Here is a 16,615-nt window from a genome sequence, read left to right on the forward strand (position 1 = left end):
CTATAACGGGAAAGAGTGACTTCGAGCTGACTCGGCCGTTCCGTAAGCATTTTGAATGTGGTCTCTCCTCGGTCGTCCGGAGAAAGTCGAGGCGCTTTGGTTTTCGAGGCTAACTCAGCATGATCGCAGCGGCGCATTATACGGAACCTTCTCGCGTTAAGCGAAAATCCTTTTGGACCTTGAAACGGTTGAAAGGTATGCATCTTTCACTTTGATGGTATATACATTGATAGACTTTTTCTTGATCTTTTCAACGGATCCAGACCACCAGCCTTGCCGTCAAATGATATTTTCCATCTTTCTGTGCAAACAAAAAACACACAGGATTGCCCCGACAATCGAGATACGACAACGCAGCTGCATATCGGCTTGATCTCGTTGAACGTTGATAATGACATGTCAGACAACTCACAATGCCATTCCGACGCTTCCTTCGCTTTGGCCATGACCCTGGAATGGATGTGAAAACTCTGCGGGCGGAAAGAATGTTTAAAGATTGAATTATATGTTACCAAGTACACGGTAGGAAAGCGGAGCGATGACGGCCTGACTATAATTGAATATGATAGTCACGCCAGCTGTTAGTTTTATTCGACACAATGACAGCAGAACTCATTCATGGGGTCAATTTTATTTAATTTTTTTTTAACATTAATTACACATCCGGCGGCCCGGTAGTCCAGTGGTTAGCACGTCGGCTTCACAGTGCAGAGGTACCGGGTTCGATTCCAGCTCCGGCCTCCCTGTGTGGAGCTTGCATGTTCTCCCCGGGCCTGCGTGGGTTTTCTCCGGGTGCTCCGGTTTCCTCCCACATTCCAAAAACATGCGGGGCAGGCTGATTGAACACTCTAAATTGTCCCTAGGTGTGAGTGTGAGTGCGAATGGTTGTTCGTCTCTGTGTGCCCTGCGATTGGCTGGCAACCGATTCAGGGTGTCCCCCGCCTACTGCCCGAAGACAGCTGGGATAGGCTCCAGCACCACCCGGGACCCTAGTGAGGATCAAGCGGCTCGGAAGATGAATGAATGAATGAATAACTACACATCCAACATTCCATATATTAATGCCCGTCACAAATTTTCATAACACGAATTACACTCAAAGAATGAACCAAATTTGCTCATGTTTGATACCCACTCAAAATACAGTTGAATACGTATAAATATTGACTGGATTACAGTGTAAATTGAATTTCAATAATCACACTACTTTTGCGACGCGTCGCTTCCAACGTTGCTCGCGGATTGCTGTTGACCAGTCGAGAGCGTTTTATGTCGTGTTAAACGAACAATTAATTGATAGCGTTTGCAAATATTGGTTCATTGAATTGCTGCAAATGATTGCTATCGGCTTACTCGACATACACAACAGTCAAGCGCAGAACAAGCCACATGCATGTAAAAGCAAAAAAAAAAAAATGGGTAAGGATAAGGACAAACTAAGACTAAAATTATTCCGTCAGGAGCTGTGGCGATCCTCTGCGGAAAGAATGAGGACACGGTTTGGGGAGCAATAGTTCAAATCCTCAGTTGTGAACTCGAATGGCACCAACTGACATTTAAGCAGCCGGAAAAGACGCACTAAGCGACTGTCTACTTGGCAAGATCAAGCTAAAGACCCAATAAGTGTGTTTAACTGCGACGGTTGGACCATGGTATTCAAGTCTGGCGTACGCTTGTAATCGCCTCATTTTTGTGGCCCAAAAAATAAAAAAAAGCAATAACACATGTTAAAAATGACTCCGGTTTTAACATTTGAATGGAGAACTAAATCTGACAATAAGTAATGGCCAGTTTTTGTTGCTGGGTTTTGTTTTTTTTGCGCAAAACCACATCATCAAATGACTACCCTGTGAAAAATACGTCATCATCCGGCTGGATAACTGAAATGCATTTTACTTAGGAGTCAGCCAGTCCTCCATTAAGCGTCTCCAGTTGGTCCATACTGCTGCTGCTCGCTGGTTATTTTTCTAACTGTGCCCCTGAGATTTCTCAAATTAAATACGCTTCCATTAAATCTTTCATTGGAATGAGCAACAGACATATTTCATTTGTCCAAAATCGTGCGGTGAGAGAGGGGTGGGGGGGGGGGGCGATGAAATGAAAAAGGCTTCTGTCATTTAATTGTACCAGCATTGAAAGACGGGACTCCCCAGGCACCCCCTAGTCATCTCAGTCAAGGAGGAAAGAGGCCGATGAGCCACGTAGGGTTCCTGTGGGACACTAAAGAACTTTTATATGGTGTTGTTGGACTCGGTCGGAGGCGGGAAGCGCTCGTTTGGGAGGAGTCACTTCTTCCACGGCGTTTCGTCAAGATATATGATTATTGCTGACCTGAAATTACACAATTATAGGGCATTTTACAGTTTCGACTCAGTGCAGCCACATCACAGCTCGGAGTACGCTGAGGCTTCTGCCCCCCCCCATACCCCCCCACAATTGACATCTTTACCGTTGAGCTTGTGACAACCCGTTGATGAAAGCGATGGAAATGTAACCGACCCGGAGGGTGTTTTGACACGGATTTTCTTGGACCGCTCGTCGCCAAGCGAGCCACGTGTAAAAACACGCCGCCCACTTTTTCACAGTGGCTTCTCGGCGTTGCACAAATTAAATCTTGATTTTATTTTCTATTCTGCCCTTATAGTTTTTTTTTTTACATTTTTTTTTCTCCAGATTTTTGGGATATACCGTTTTGAACAGAACACAAGGTTTTCTTGCCTTTTTAAATTTGTATTTTTTTTATTTTTAGCAACTTTACCAACACATCTTTGTAAAAAAATAAAATGAAATAAAAGCTGCAAGAAGCAAAATGATGACATCGGAGGTATTACGAGAGTTTATTATTTTTTTTTCCAATACATTGTAGCTTATTTGTGTCTTGATATGAATTATGGTTAAGTGCAACGGTCTCTCAAAAGTACCATCCGAACGTCCTAAAACCCGCTGGAGACTTCCAAATGGTAAACCCAGGACTTTGTTTTGACTTTATTTTTGTGGAAGTGGAGAAAGGTGAACAATGGAAAACTAAAATGTTTTACGAGTATCATAACATTCCTGCAGCTTTTTCCTTCTGCTTTTGTGTGCCAGATTTTGGAATCACACACGCACGTCACCTTTTTGACCAATTCTGTGAACACACACACATATTTTGGTGCCTACAATTTATTTATTTTAAGGCAAATTGCTTCTAAAAGTAACGTGACTTAATTGCTCCACAGTTTCAAAGGCCCGTCCCCGCGTGACAGGAGGGTCTTATCTTTGGGCGAAGGATGTCGGACATGAAACGGTGTCACTCTCAACAATGAAGCAGCATTCCACACGCCTTTGATCAAAGGCACCTATCTGAAAAAAAAGCTGTTTTGGGAAATATGAAGAAAGCAAATGTCAGACGGGGTTGAGGGGGGGGGGGAATGAAGTGGAAGCAGCAGCGGTGTTGTTGCGTCTCTTGAGGTCTTGTGCCCAGCCTCGGACATGAATCGACTTTGTGCGTTAAATCGTACAAACTTGTCTTTGATTCCCCGCGCCGTATTTTGCTTGCAGTATTAGGCTAATGCTCTTTGACGGAACAACAACACACAACAGCTGGATCAAAAGGTAGCGGGCGTTCTTTTCATCCCTCAGCCAAGACTTCATCCAGTGAGTGCGAAGGAAAGCTGGAGAGACAGGAAGGAGACAGAAATAGGCAGAAAAAAAAACTAACATGACGTGGGATTGGCTTACAGGCAGGTCCTCGAACAGCCTCCAGTCATTGATGGGGGGGGGGCTGTTACATATCTGGGCCATTGCTCATCAACACGTTCATTTCCAGTCTCGCGCTGCAATGAGTCTAGTCACTAATGATTCATTCGCTTATCAACCGGCCTCCTCAATTTTAAACTCTCTGCTAAAGTTCATTTTTCTGTCTCATCGTTGCAACCTTACAAAGCAAAATCTTTGATCCCATCTGTCGGATGTATATAAGACACCAACAATCGGTCTGACGGTATCTTTCCAGGCCTTTAACCTTTAATAGAACGCTTTTTAACAGGTTTGTGTTCGCAGGCCTAAAACCTTTGACCTGTGTAAAACACCCCATAAGGTTAATCCCTAGGCAAATAATGGAATCTTGACCTGGCTATTATTATCACCTTTAAACTGTTCCGCTCTGCAGGATGCCGACCTTGTAAAAGCTCGGCAGTCTGCCTCTGTGCTTTTCCCACACCAATGTGTGTGCGCGCTCGTGTGTGTGTGTGTATGAGTGCCGAGAATTTTTTTTTATTTGTCCACGTGTGAAAAACACGGACAAAACACCTTCTGGCATCTTAAACTTATGAGTGCAAAAGTAAAAGAATGAGCAACATATAGAGTGTGATGGAAGTCCACAGGCACAGATGATATATTTGCACATTGACACTGATCCACTGAGAGGGGGGGTTGCAGAACCGTAAACCAGTGGGTGGTAAAAAAAAAAAAAAAAAATGTCTGAAGCGATCTTCCAGTGACAGACAAATTGAAATCACACCTGGCATTTACAAGCTGGTCAAAATGTTTCTCACTCATACATAAAGTATATGCGCACAGACGGATCCTGACTGATCAGGAACAGACTCGGAAAGTCGAGTCCGACATTGACCGTACTTTCCGAATTCGGGCTCCACGGGCACTTTGGCATATGAAGCAACATATGCGCATGCCCTCCGGTGGTCTTGTTCTTCATGGTCTCCCGGTTTTTGTAATTAAACTTCCCATCGCTCCTAAAGGAGAAGTGGAAGTGCATGTTGGAGATCTCCGAATGAGCGTATAAAAGGAAACGGAGCAGAAACGAAGGAACGTCTGCCCCGGCTAGCCGTTGATCCCACTCCATCGGGTGTAATTTTAAAGCAAGGGGTTCTTTTGTCGCCCGTGTCAGAGTTTCTCTTGGTCGGAGAGTGTCAAAAGGTGAGAAGAATGGGTGGGTGGGGGGGGGGGGGTGATGCATCTCACCATCAGCTGTCAGGTCAAGTCGAGTTCATTTATCCAGCCCTTAATCACTCCAATGCTTCAAAGGGCTTCGCGGGAGCACAGCTCACACAAAAAAATCGTTTCGCTCCAACCGCACAGCACCCGGGCCGACGTTTGAAGGATCAGGGCTGACACAAGACTGCAGCAGCGGATGCAAACGTCGTCCTTCGGGTTTCGGAACGTGGCACCCGCCGTTCATCAAGAAGTTAGAGAAGTGGACAACTCAGGTGTTGTTTCCAAAACCTTCATTTGGAATGATGGATGAAAAAAAAATATATATATATTCATTCATTCATTCATTCATTCATTCATCTTCCGAGCCGCTTGATCCTCACTAGGGTCGCGGGGGGTGCTGGAGCCTATCCCAGCTGTCTTCGGGCAGTAGGCGGGGGACACCCTGAATCGGTTGCCAGCCAATCACAGGGCACACAGAAACGAACAACCATTCGCACTCACACTCACACCTAGGGACAATTTAGAGTGTTCAATCAGCTTGCCACGCATGTTTTTGGAATGTGGGAGGAAACCGGAGCACCCGGAGAAAACCCACGCAAGCCCGGGGAGAACATGCAAACTCCACACAGGGAGGCCGGAGCAGGAATCGAATCCGGTACCTCTGCACTGTGAAGCCGACGTGCTAACCACTGGACTACCGGGCCGCTTATATATATATATATATATATATATATATATATATATATATATATATATATATATATATATATATATATATATATATTTAACTCAGCCACAAAAAAAAAAAAATCTGGTTGTGTGACGGAAACTGGGCACAGCTCATTAGCCATCTAATGGCACCCCTCCTGTGAAGCATGGTGGTGGCAGTGTCACGCTGTGGCGGGCCTTTGCAACAGAAGCTGAGACTGGGAGACTTGTGATGAGGGCAGGAACAACGCATGGTTGTGAAATACAAACAGACGCCATTTTATTTTATTTTATTTTTGAAGAGAACCTGCCAATCGAGTGCCAAAATCCACATATGAGCAATGGGTCGCTTGCATTTGGACAGCGCTAGAACGGTTTCCCCCCCAAAAATCCTGCAGATTTACATGACGGCCCAAATATATTGGATTGAATCGTTCTTGTTCCGGAAAAGGAATGTTTTAAATAAGTGAGGAATGAAAATGTTCTTTCTCTTAGATTTGGTTGTGAAAGTACCTTTTCTCCTTTACTACAAATTCCATGCAGACAGTGTGTAGTTTATTTATTACTGCCTAAGAAATAAGGAAAAGGGGATGGAAGTATATTCTAGTGTGCATAAAGAATGCTACTCAATGCCAGTGGGGACCCCCCCACCCCCCATCCCTAGGATTCAGCAGTCAAATTACCTCCCATTATTCATGAAATCCGTCTGCTTTGAAGGATTGACACCTGTATTTTTTTTTCTCTTCCGCGTGCCTTTAGTAACTCCAACTTTAATGTACCATCTCATGTCCCAAGTCGGGAGCGCGCTTTACATTTTGTATTCACTGTGAAAATGGTCGACCTGACTGTGGACCTGCTCTGCCTAGTAAAGAAGCACATAGCTCGCACTGAATGTTGAACACGGACGGGAAAGCCGTCTCCGACCGGCGTTGATCTTTTCCTTTGGAGAATTGCAAAGGTTTTCGCCACATGTTTTGAGGGGAATGTCCCGTTTATGTATCACTGTACGTCATCTCGGCACGTCACAGATGGTACAGTCAATTCTGGAGATGGCTGGGATTTTCATCATTTTGATCAGCGCCGCAGGTGGTGAACTTGCAAGCTCGCTTACTTTTCAACTTTATGACAAATGGGAGATTTCATCTTTTCAACTGTCTTCAGTCTCTCATTTTGTTTTTTTGCATGCATCTATTAAAAATACATAATAAAAAATCTTGTTATTTAAATCAATACCGCGGCGAAAATATGCCATCACATGTAGGTCGGCCAAATGGTGGAATTATTACACCTGAATGATTCTGAAGGATCAAAGAAAGGAGCGTTGGCGCGGAGTGCCGATGCGGATTTGGAGCTGGGAGTCGCGGCTTGGAGTTTGAAGCGGATTATGTGGGACAGGAGAAGTGAACTAATCTCTTTTCGTCAATGGACGCTACAGCTTCGTGTTTGCTTTCAAAACTTTGCTTGTAGCAGACGTGTGCACATTTTCAGCATGATGTTTCTGATCCACTGGTGAAAGGACACTTTGATCCTCTCCTCTTTCATCTATAACTGCTTCAGACAACAAAGTGTATGCAGAAAAGTGGTGAAGGTTGCACGACTGTCTCTGTCCTATGTGTTGTCTTGTGTTATTTTTGTTATTTTCGACTTCAAAATGGCGCCGCGAGAGTGGCTGCCTTTCCAGCAGCTCCTATTTTTTTGTTGTTCTACTTCTTCCTTTCATAACTTTGCTGCTGTGAATATGGAATTTCTCCATTGCGAGACTAATAAAGGTTTTCTTTTTCTTAATTCATCGAGGTCATTTGTAGAAGATGTACCCGTCCGTGTATTTTGGAAAATATTTTAACGTCACGATTCCGCCGAGAATCCTTACAACAGTCTGGTTTGACTGTCCGTGGTGCGTTCAAGTCAGAACACGGTTGTTTTTTTGGTAGCCAACCGCCCAGCACCTCATCATTGTCTCCGCCTTAACGGTGATTAATGAGCTTTGCCCCGTTGAGGTTATAACAACCGCAGCGTGGACCGTTTATTGCCTTCCCTCACGTGTTTGTTGACAACCCGTCCGAGACGCACTTAACATATCATTCGGCGTGAAGACTGCGTTGCTTGGCCGCTACTCTACGAGGTCAAGATGTCATCTTATTACATTACCATCTGTTAACGATCGAGCTTCCTGAGACAGACAAATAGGCATAGCTACGGACAGGCACAGTGGGGGTTTGGAGGTGGGGGGGGGTCGTCATCACGGGCCACGCGTTTAAGCTTCATGGGATACGGCACAAATGCCAGCAGTTGCGGAGAGAGATGACGCTCTGGCACCCAATCAAGGTGAGAGAAAGGAATGTAGGACTGTAAGCGGAAACACATGGCGCTGAGAGAGAAAGACGCAAAAACAACTGCGATCTACACAAAGGCTTTTGTCGGATGACAGACGGCATTTAATTCAGCTCGGTCTTGCTCTGTCTTCAGCAGTATTCTCGTTCAAACTGAGCACAGACCGAAAGACCGTGTGCAAGGGAATAATCCCGTGTCTCTTTTCCACCACAGCTGCATTTAAAAACCAACAAGATTGCCAAATTTCATTGAAAAATACAGTCGACGATTTTCTCCCAGAGCACAGAAATAAGCCGGAGTCTTCTGGTTTGGACTCAGGCCTTCGTCTATGAAAGAAAAAACACTCTTGACGGAATATTCTGTGAAATCAAGATAATGTGTCGACTAGCCACCGGATATGTCTTCCTTACCGTAGCGCTCTCAGATAAGAATGTCAAGGAGAGCGAATAGGCACAAAAAGAGTGTCAGTCCAGCGTTGGAGAAACTTTGAGTGGAAGAGGAAGAAAAAACCCTTGAAGGCTCATGTGAACTTTGTGACTAATCCGCCTGCGGGCTGTGATTCAGACCAAGGTGAGGCCCTTGACATTTGGAGCTGATTAGGAATTTCACCAGCCTTAGCCTTTTGTGTTGTGTCAACCGCTCTGACATCACATTACGCCGTTTCATTATCATGCAGTCGCATCTAATCACCGCATCGCCGTCCTCCAAGCGGGCGAGGTATGGAAGAGGGCCTCGTTACTGCACGCGGGACCTCAGAAGAGTGAGGGAGGGCTACGGAGAACTGCCACATAAGTGCATTTAGCCCGCACCAAATTTCATTGCTGCTGCATTCATGTCCCTCACTCTTTAACTCATTCACTCCCAAAGACGTTTTTAAACGTCTTTTCAGACTTGGTCCAGAATTGGCTGGTACTGAATGAGTTAAAAATCTTTCTTTGTTCTTATCTCAATTCCATCAGGAGAAGAGATTCCCGTCCTGCGATCATCTCATTAGCATCGCGAACAATCTGACGCTTTTACTGCTCCGGTGCCGGAATGTGAGAAGAACACTGGGTGACTTTCTCTGCTGATTCCGACATTGCAGGAGGATGACTTACAAGTCTCCAATAAGTGAGTCATCAAGAAACATTTTCGCACTTAACGACGGGCTGATATTTATGTCAGAAGGCTTCTCGGTTGAGGAACAAAAAAAAAATGTGTGAGGCTCTGAACATTTTCAAACTCTTAGAATGGAGCACAACTCATGGTGAGGCTGACCTCTCAAATAGCAAAATAAGTCCATGTTGTTACCCCGGATAAAGGGACCATCTGTGTAGACAAAAGAAGCCCCCCCAGGGGGTCTCAACTGTGTTTCCCTGTCTCATCGTTCCAGCCGTAGCGTGTGTGCGTGTCACGGCCTGTTGATACAATACTCGTTTGTGTAGATAAACAGTTCCTCTGTACACTTTAGAGCATCCTGCAGATGTGCAAGTGCAGGAGGTTTGCCTGATAATGGCTACGCGACTTCGGTTGGGCTGAGCGACATCGGGGTGGGGGACGGGGGGAGTCAGAGAACAATGCCGTAAGACCTCATCTGCATCTGACAAACTGTTAGTTTCCTGAGCAATCGGGCTGGAAAATGAAAGAATGAAACGGGAACGAGGGTGGAGATGGCTGCAACTTGGCACGCTCTCCTGTCCGTTTCAAGAGGAAGACATGAGCGAGCCGCCGCCTTTGCGGGGGCTAATTAAGAAGAACGGCGGGCCGCTATACTGTATGTCCCCGCACCGCACCAGCTTTGTACGTGCCTTGCCCCATCGCTCTTCCTTCTGTCACTTTGTCTGGCGTTCTGTGGCACAGTGAGCCAGCTATTCTTAGCTTGACTCCCTTGCAGGTAAATTATGAATGAGGGAGTGGGGGCGGCGGGGCCTGGGGGGGGGGGGCTCGTAATGATATTTGGCTGATCAAGTATCTTGCTGAAATGCCACTTAAAGGTGTGATCGAACCGGCTGAACACAATCCCCACAACAATCCATCCATCCATCCATTCATTCCGCTCCCCCCCTCCCCCCCACCTCACAAAGACACCAAAACCAGACAGCGAGGACAAGAGCGTTTTATCATTGAGGTGTCTGAGGACATGAGATATGAGACGGACAAAGGCGGTGACAGACAAGCCACCATTGGGGGCAAGCAGAATGAATTGCTGCTCGATTGCGTCTGCCTGAAAGCTCATTTCTTTGTTTTAAGGATCCGACTTGCCCAAGAGCACTCAAACCGTGTCACAGTCATTATCGCGCATCTTATCGCCCTTGTAATTGATGACATACTGTATGTCACAACGCCGGGCAAAGCTTATCGTCGGAGTCGGATGACCAAAAAAATCCCGTCACACCAAAACACAAATTGGACTCATTCTATTCCTCCTGATATTGGGGGAGAATGTTTGGAAACGTTCCAGCTTTGCAGTAAATTCCCGCGTCTACTCGTGGCTTATGCCGCACTTCTGTGTTCTGGTGCTCCTTTGACAAGGTTACATGGACAACCTGTTCAGAGTGTATACTATCTACGACGGGGGGGGGGACATGATGTACGACTCTCGCTTGCGCTCATGTTACCCTTAAGGCACGACCTTCAAAGGCAAACGTATCAACAGAGCTCCGAGAAGCGCTTTAGTTATTTGCAGGTGCGTTTACTTCTCCCCAGATTTATGTGGCGCATAATGGGGACATAAGCTTAGTTTCCACACATATGTGCCGACTTTGCTTGGTTTACTCGGGGAACCCCGAACAGCACAGGATGGCAGAGATTGTTCGGTTTTTCCATCGCTACCGGGAAAGAACAGACGTCACCTGACACGGGTTCACACCAGCTGTCGCGAAAGCAATTAACCGTATTAATACCGTAACAACATTTCAACGCGTCGATTCTAGTGTGTTTTCTTTAAGAATGAAATCATTCCGTGTCCGGATCGGTAATGCTTTGCGGGTTATTCGTCACGTTTCTGAAGCCGTTATCATACTTGGTTTATTTTTGAAGTAATGCGATGAGGAAACCAAAAAAAAATGTGCAAGATGTCCCAAATATATCGTAATCAACTGTGTCAGCGTTTTACAAGTCGGTGGGGGAACCTCGGAAAGATGAAATGCATGTCGGCGGCTGCGAGGGTGTTCAATATCAATAAAGTTTAGGTCAGGAAATGAGAGTCATAATATTACAAGTAATATAATGTGTCCATTCAAAACAAGCCATTTATAGCATTGGTGAGGCTCGGCTGCTGCTTTTCAGTGGCCCCCGCATGGTCTTACGACTACATACGGGTTGGGTTTAATTACCTCTCAGGGGAAATACCTGAGCAGTGATCACAACTTTGAAAGTCACATTGATGCCAAACACAACACGACCTATGCAGGCGCGGCGCCCGCTGTTTACGGGGAATTGTCGTGCTGAGCGGAAATGGTTTGATCTCTGACGTGCTGACGGATACCAACTCGACTGCAAACACCACAATGAGAGACAATGAAAGTTGGCGGGGTTCACGTTGCCGTTTAATGGCCACAAGAAAGATGATGTTTTTTTTTCCTCTCCTGTCTGTGTAGGAAGTGCAGACTTCAGACTTCCTACACAGTGCAGGACAGATTTTGAGTGAAAGACCAACTTCGAGGATGTAGGGACAGTGCCTTGCTCAAGGGAGCTGGGATACATACGCGGCGAGCTTTGCGTTGATCCGAAAATTAGGATCCACAAATTAGGATCCACTCGCATTTGTTCTTTGCAGCAGACGCGCTATCGATGAAAACATTCATTCATTCATTCATTTTCCGTACCGCTTGATCCTCACGAGGGTCGTGGGGGGTGCTGGAGCCTATCCCAGCTGTCTCCGGGCAGTAGGCGGGGGACACCCTGAATCGGTTGCCAGCCAATCGCAGGGCACACAGAGACGAACAACCATTCGCGCTCACACTCACACCTAGGGACAATTTAGAGTGTTCAATCAGTCTGCCACGCATGTTTTTGGAATGCGGGAGGAAACCGGAGCACCCGGAGAAAACCCACGCAGGCCCGGGGAGAACATGCAAACTCCACACAGGGAGGCCGGAGCTGGAATCGAACCCGGTACCTCTGCACTGTGAAGCCGACGTGCTAACCACTGGACTACCGGGCCGCCCTCGACGAAAACAAATTCTGTAAAAATTTTGTATTTACTCGAACCACAAGTGAGAGACTCCCACTTTTGATGATGTCACATATTCTGAAGTCGATAGGAAAAGACCATACTTGTTTTTAAAAAAAATCTATTTGTTGTTCTAAATTCCTAATGCAAATATACATTCATGAATTTCAGTATTTATATCAAAGGCAAAAAAGATTCCGTCGTTTCGAATTGGATCCGCCTGCCCATGTGACGTTCTTATTTGTATGAGAGCGGGAATACACGGAAATAGAAGCCATCTGCGCTCACTCTTCCTCCTACATAGTTCTCAATGTGGTGCCTGTGAAATGTGCTTCACAGGTCTCCAAAAGCAATGGAACCACTAAATCAAACAGCCCGTGAGTTATAACTGCTGGATGATAATATAATGTACAACCCCCCCACCCCCCGAACCCCCCAACCCTCCACCCCGACTAGTATTATAAAAACAGAAGCAGCTGTAGAAATCAAAGAATCCAAATGACTTTGTGGGGAAAACAATTTCCTGCCACCAACCTATGGAAATGCACCCTGATGGCCGGTTCGTGCCATTCGGGGGTTATGAGCTCTCATTAGCAAATGGCTTTCACACATGGAATACGACTCCGCTTTCATGTTATACTGTCGAAAAGGAAAAAAAAAAATCTCCTGAATTAATGTTCTGGAAAATATGGCGGCAATAAAGGTGTTGCAAAACCAGCCAAAAAAAAAAACGGTTGCCCTTGTTCACTCAAATCAACACAATTAAGCTGCAGGACAAAACGCCGTGTTTGAGTCCAATACCACCCACGGTAAAATAATGAACAGTTGCTCAGGAAGGCTTCTTTCACAATGCTTAAAAAAACAAAACTCTAGTAGATTTAAAAAAAAAACATTCTTTAATTTTCTCCCCCCCCCAAGTGGTAGTTTTCCAAGTAATTTTGGAGCCACATCACAGTGGGGACCATCTGGTTGTGCCAGTGTGGATGATTGTAGGACTGCTGAGTGTATTGCATATTGCTGCCTGGCAGGTGAAGCCATTGACGCTGTCCCATGAGGGAGAGTCCTCCCTGTGTGGAGTTTACATGTTCTCCCCGGGCCTGCGTGGGTTTTCTCCGGGTGCTCCGGTTTCCTCCCACATTCCAAAAAAAAAAAACCATGCATGGCAGGCTTATTGGACGCTCTAAATTGTCCTTAGGTGTGATTGTGAGCGTGGATGGTTGTTCGTCTCTGTGTGCCCTGCGATTGGCTGGCGACTGATCCAGGGTGTCCCCCGCCTACTGCCCGAAGACGGCTGGGATAGGCTCCAGCACAACCCCGCAACCCTAGTGAGGATTAAGCGGTTCAGAAAATGGATGGATGGCTGGATTAACCCTTTCTAAGTTCAGGGTCGAGATAACGTAAAACCAAATTCAAGGAAACCGAGAGAAGTCAATCACACCAGACTCCCTAATTTCTTCCAAGGGATGAGTGAAGTATCCATCCATCCATCCATCCATCCGTCCGGCCGTCCTGTTTGGCAACCATATTAAGCCCGTCGTAAACAAGAGACAGGACCACCTTCAAATTTCACTGTCCTCTGATGAATGGCACCCATTGCCACTGCCAATGACGTATCTCCATATTTACCCCCCCCCCCCACAAAGTTTCTCCCCAAATGAAGTTCACCCCGGTACGTCTTGCCAGCCACAAACCTAATGTGCCTTTTTTTTTTTCAGATTCTCACGATGCTATCGCCTCTCTTCCATTTCCTTTCCCCTTTTGCGCAAATCCATATTAAGCCGTGATATGTCTTCGGGGTTTGGCACCTTCACACCGTCAGCGTGGTCGAGATGAGAGTCGCGCTGTTAAATATTAATGCGGGGGCCAGATGCCCGAGTGGCCGCTGGCATTTATCTTAACCTACTTCAGCAGGTGTGAGCGCCCAGCAGGTCCCATTGACATCCAGGAGGTGCACTCAACCTCTGAATCATTTAAGGGCGTTAAAGGATTATATCTGCGTTGAACCGAGACTGGACCAATGAACCCGAGGGGATGGAAGGAAGAACCGAGGCTCGCGGCGGAGGGAGAAATGATTGTGAATTTTTTTTTTGCTAGGAGAGGGAGGGATGCAAGTCACCGTTTGCTGTGTGCGCCTGCGCAAACGCTCCTTTTGCTATTTGCTCCTCTTCCACTCCATTTGTCCTCCCAAGGGCAAATGTAGCATTGAGAAAGTCGTGTGTGTGTGTGTGTGTGTGTGACCTGTGTGGCTTCTGCATAAGTAGCAGGGAATCACCCCCAACAAAAATCCCCCCCCGGGGCTCTCGGCCACAGGGCCCCACATCATTACTCCCTTGAGATCTCCGAGACAGCATCGTCGCCCCCCTGCCACCAGCCTCATTTTCGACCTAATGAGGACACCGTGGCGAAGAGAAGAGAGCTGGAGGCCCAAACGGGCCCTCAGCTTATAACATGACAGCTCTCTCCTCTTTCCTACGCAGTCCTTCGCTCATTTTGCTCTATTTTTGTCCTTCTGGAGCGAGGACCAGCACAAGCAGCAAAAAAAAGAAAAAGAAGACATTCCATCATGTTGCCTTGGCATGCGTCACAATCACATGATTTGCAGATCATCAAGACAAGCTTTTTAGGAGAAGGGAGGGGTGGGGGTTGTTGAAAAAAGCACATGCCGTATTCTAATCTGCGGCACTGCCAAAGTTCCGCGATAAATGATTCACCTGATATCGCCGACAAACTGAGATTGCGAGCGCCCGCTGTTCTGCGGGGAGCTTCGCTCGGTTTGTGACTACTGCGAAACAAGTCTTTGCTGCTTCCAGACTGCAGATTTTGGAGGGACTGCAAAAAAGCCAAAGACAATAAGAGTAAAAACCACCAAGTTTGCAAATCTTCCATCATCCAGATTGTTTATGGTTTTGGTATAACGTTAGATCCGACGCCAAAGTTACGTGTAAAGCAGAAGTGGAGCGGGAGAGGCCGTTTATAGTTGGAGGAGAGCCCCCGATTTGACTTTGCTCTCCTTTTTATTTCAGCTTTTATTGTGCTAAAAGAAAGTGGACCTGTCAAGCTTAATGCTGGGTTTAACGCAGACTTTCAGAGGGAAAAGAAGGCGGTATTAAAGCGAGACTTCTACCGACTCAAGAAATCTCTGCAATTGAGATCGCTAGCACGCTCGTTTTTTTAACGTTGACTGAATTCCGCTCTGACGTTGTCACTCAAACATCGCCCGGTATGTACCATGTACATGTTAGAAATGAGGGTTTGAGGTTGCTTCACCGGAGAACATTTGCAGGGTGCCATGAAAGATTCAAAAACATGGTCAGAAAGAACATCACGCAATGATTTCAGGCACGTGGACACCTCGCGGCTTCTCTTTTAGCGTCAGCTCGCATTCACGCGTGGTTGAAGTCTGTCACTGCCATAGAAACGCCGATTCTGGTGATGTCCGCAAATGGATTTTTATCTGCCAAAACCCCCCCCAAAAAGAACACTACAGTTCCGTAGTAACATTTGACAAAACACTTTGTCGGTGGGGTTAAATGGCTGCACACAAATATTTTATTATTGAGTGTATTCATTCATGTGTTCAAGTGACATTTTTTTTTTATTTTAACGGAGGCATTCGCTTTCATAGGAAGGCCACAAGAAGAATGCGAACCCTCTTCACTACTCCAATCACAAACCGTCTGCCAAGACACTTTCTTGGCATTTTAAATTCCGATAGGGAAGCATCCTTTTGAAAGATGTCCGTCCATGTATTCATTTCGACTAAAAGAAAGTGAGTGAATGGTTGAAGGTCACGCCTGTTGGGGGCAAAGGTATAAAAGCACCGAACAGGTGCGTGTGCACTTATATGTGTGTGGCTTGTCAATGTCGATAGCTGCAGAAGGGCAGCGTGTATGACGGATGGTGTCTGGAATAAGTAGACGTGTCAATAAACGATATTTTCACCCTATCCGTCAACCAATGCTGGCAGCAACATATGCACATTTTTATCAGTTACACGTTATCCGACACACACACACACACACACACACACACACACACGCACACGCACGGTATATTCACGAGAACACCCACGCAGACCTGCAAAAACACGGGGCACATCTTTCCCGCACACTCCGACTGATCTGCAGTGCTTCGATAATGTCTTATTGGTTCTGAAAACTTAGCCATATATATGTATATGTATATATGTATATATATGTATATGTATATGTATATGTATATATGTAAATATATATATATATATATATGTGTGTGTGTGTATATGTATGTATATATATACATATATATGTGTGTGTGTGTATATATGTATGTATATATATATGAATATATGTGCATATATATATATGTGTGTGTGTATATTTGTATGTATATATATATGAATATATGTGCATATATATATATATATATGTGTGTGTATATAAGTATGTATATATATATGAATATATGTGCATATATATATATATGTGTGTGTATATATGTATGTATATA

The 16,615-nt window shown here is 45.6% G+C and overlaps 1 protein-coding gene across 1 annotated transcript in view; it reads left to right on the forward strand.

Annotated features, from left to right (window-relative positions):
* The window catches only part of LOC127592012 (proteasome subunit alpha type-6), a 224,603-nt gene that overhangs the window by 25,169 nt on the left and 182,819 nt on the right, over positions 1-16,615 (forward strand). The gene's annotated exons all lie outside the window — the stretch shown is intronic.

This window comes from Hippocampus zosterae, chromosome 19 (genome assembly GCF_025434085.1).
Source record: "Hippocampus zosterae strain Florida chromosome 19, ASM2543408v3, whole genome shotgun sequence".
NCBI lineage: Eukaryota > Metazoa > Chordata > Actinopteri > Syngnathiformes > Syngnathidae > Hippocampus > Hippocampus zosterae.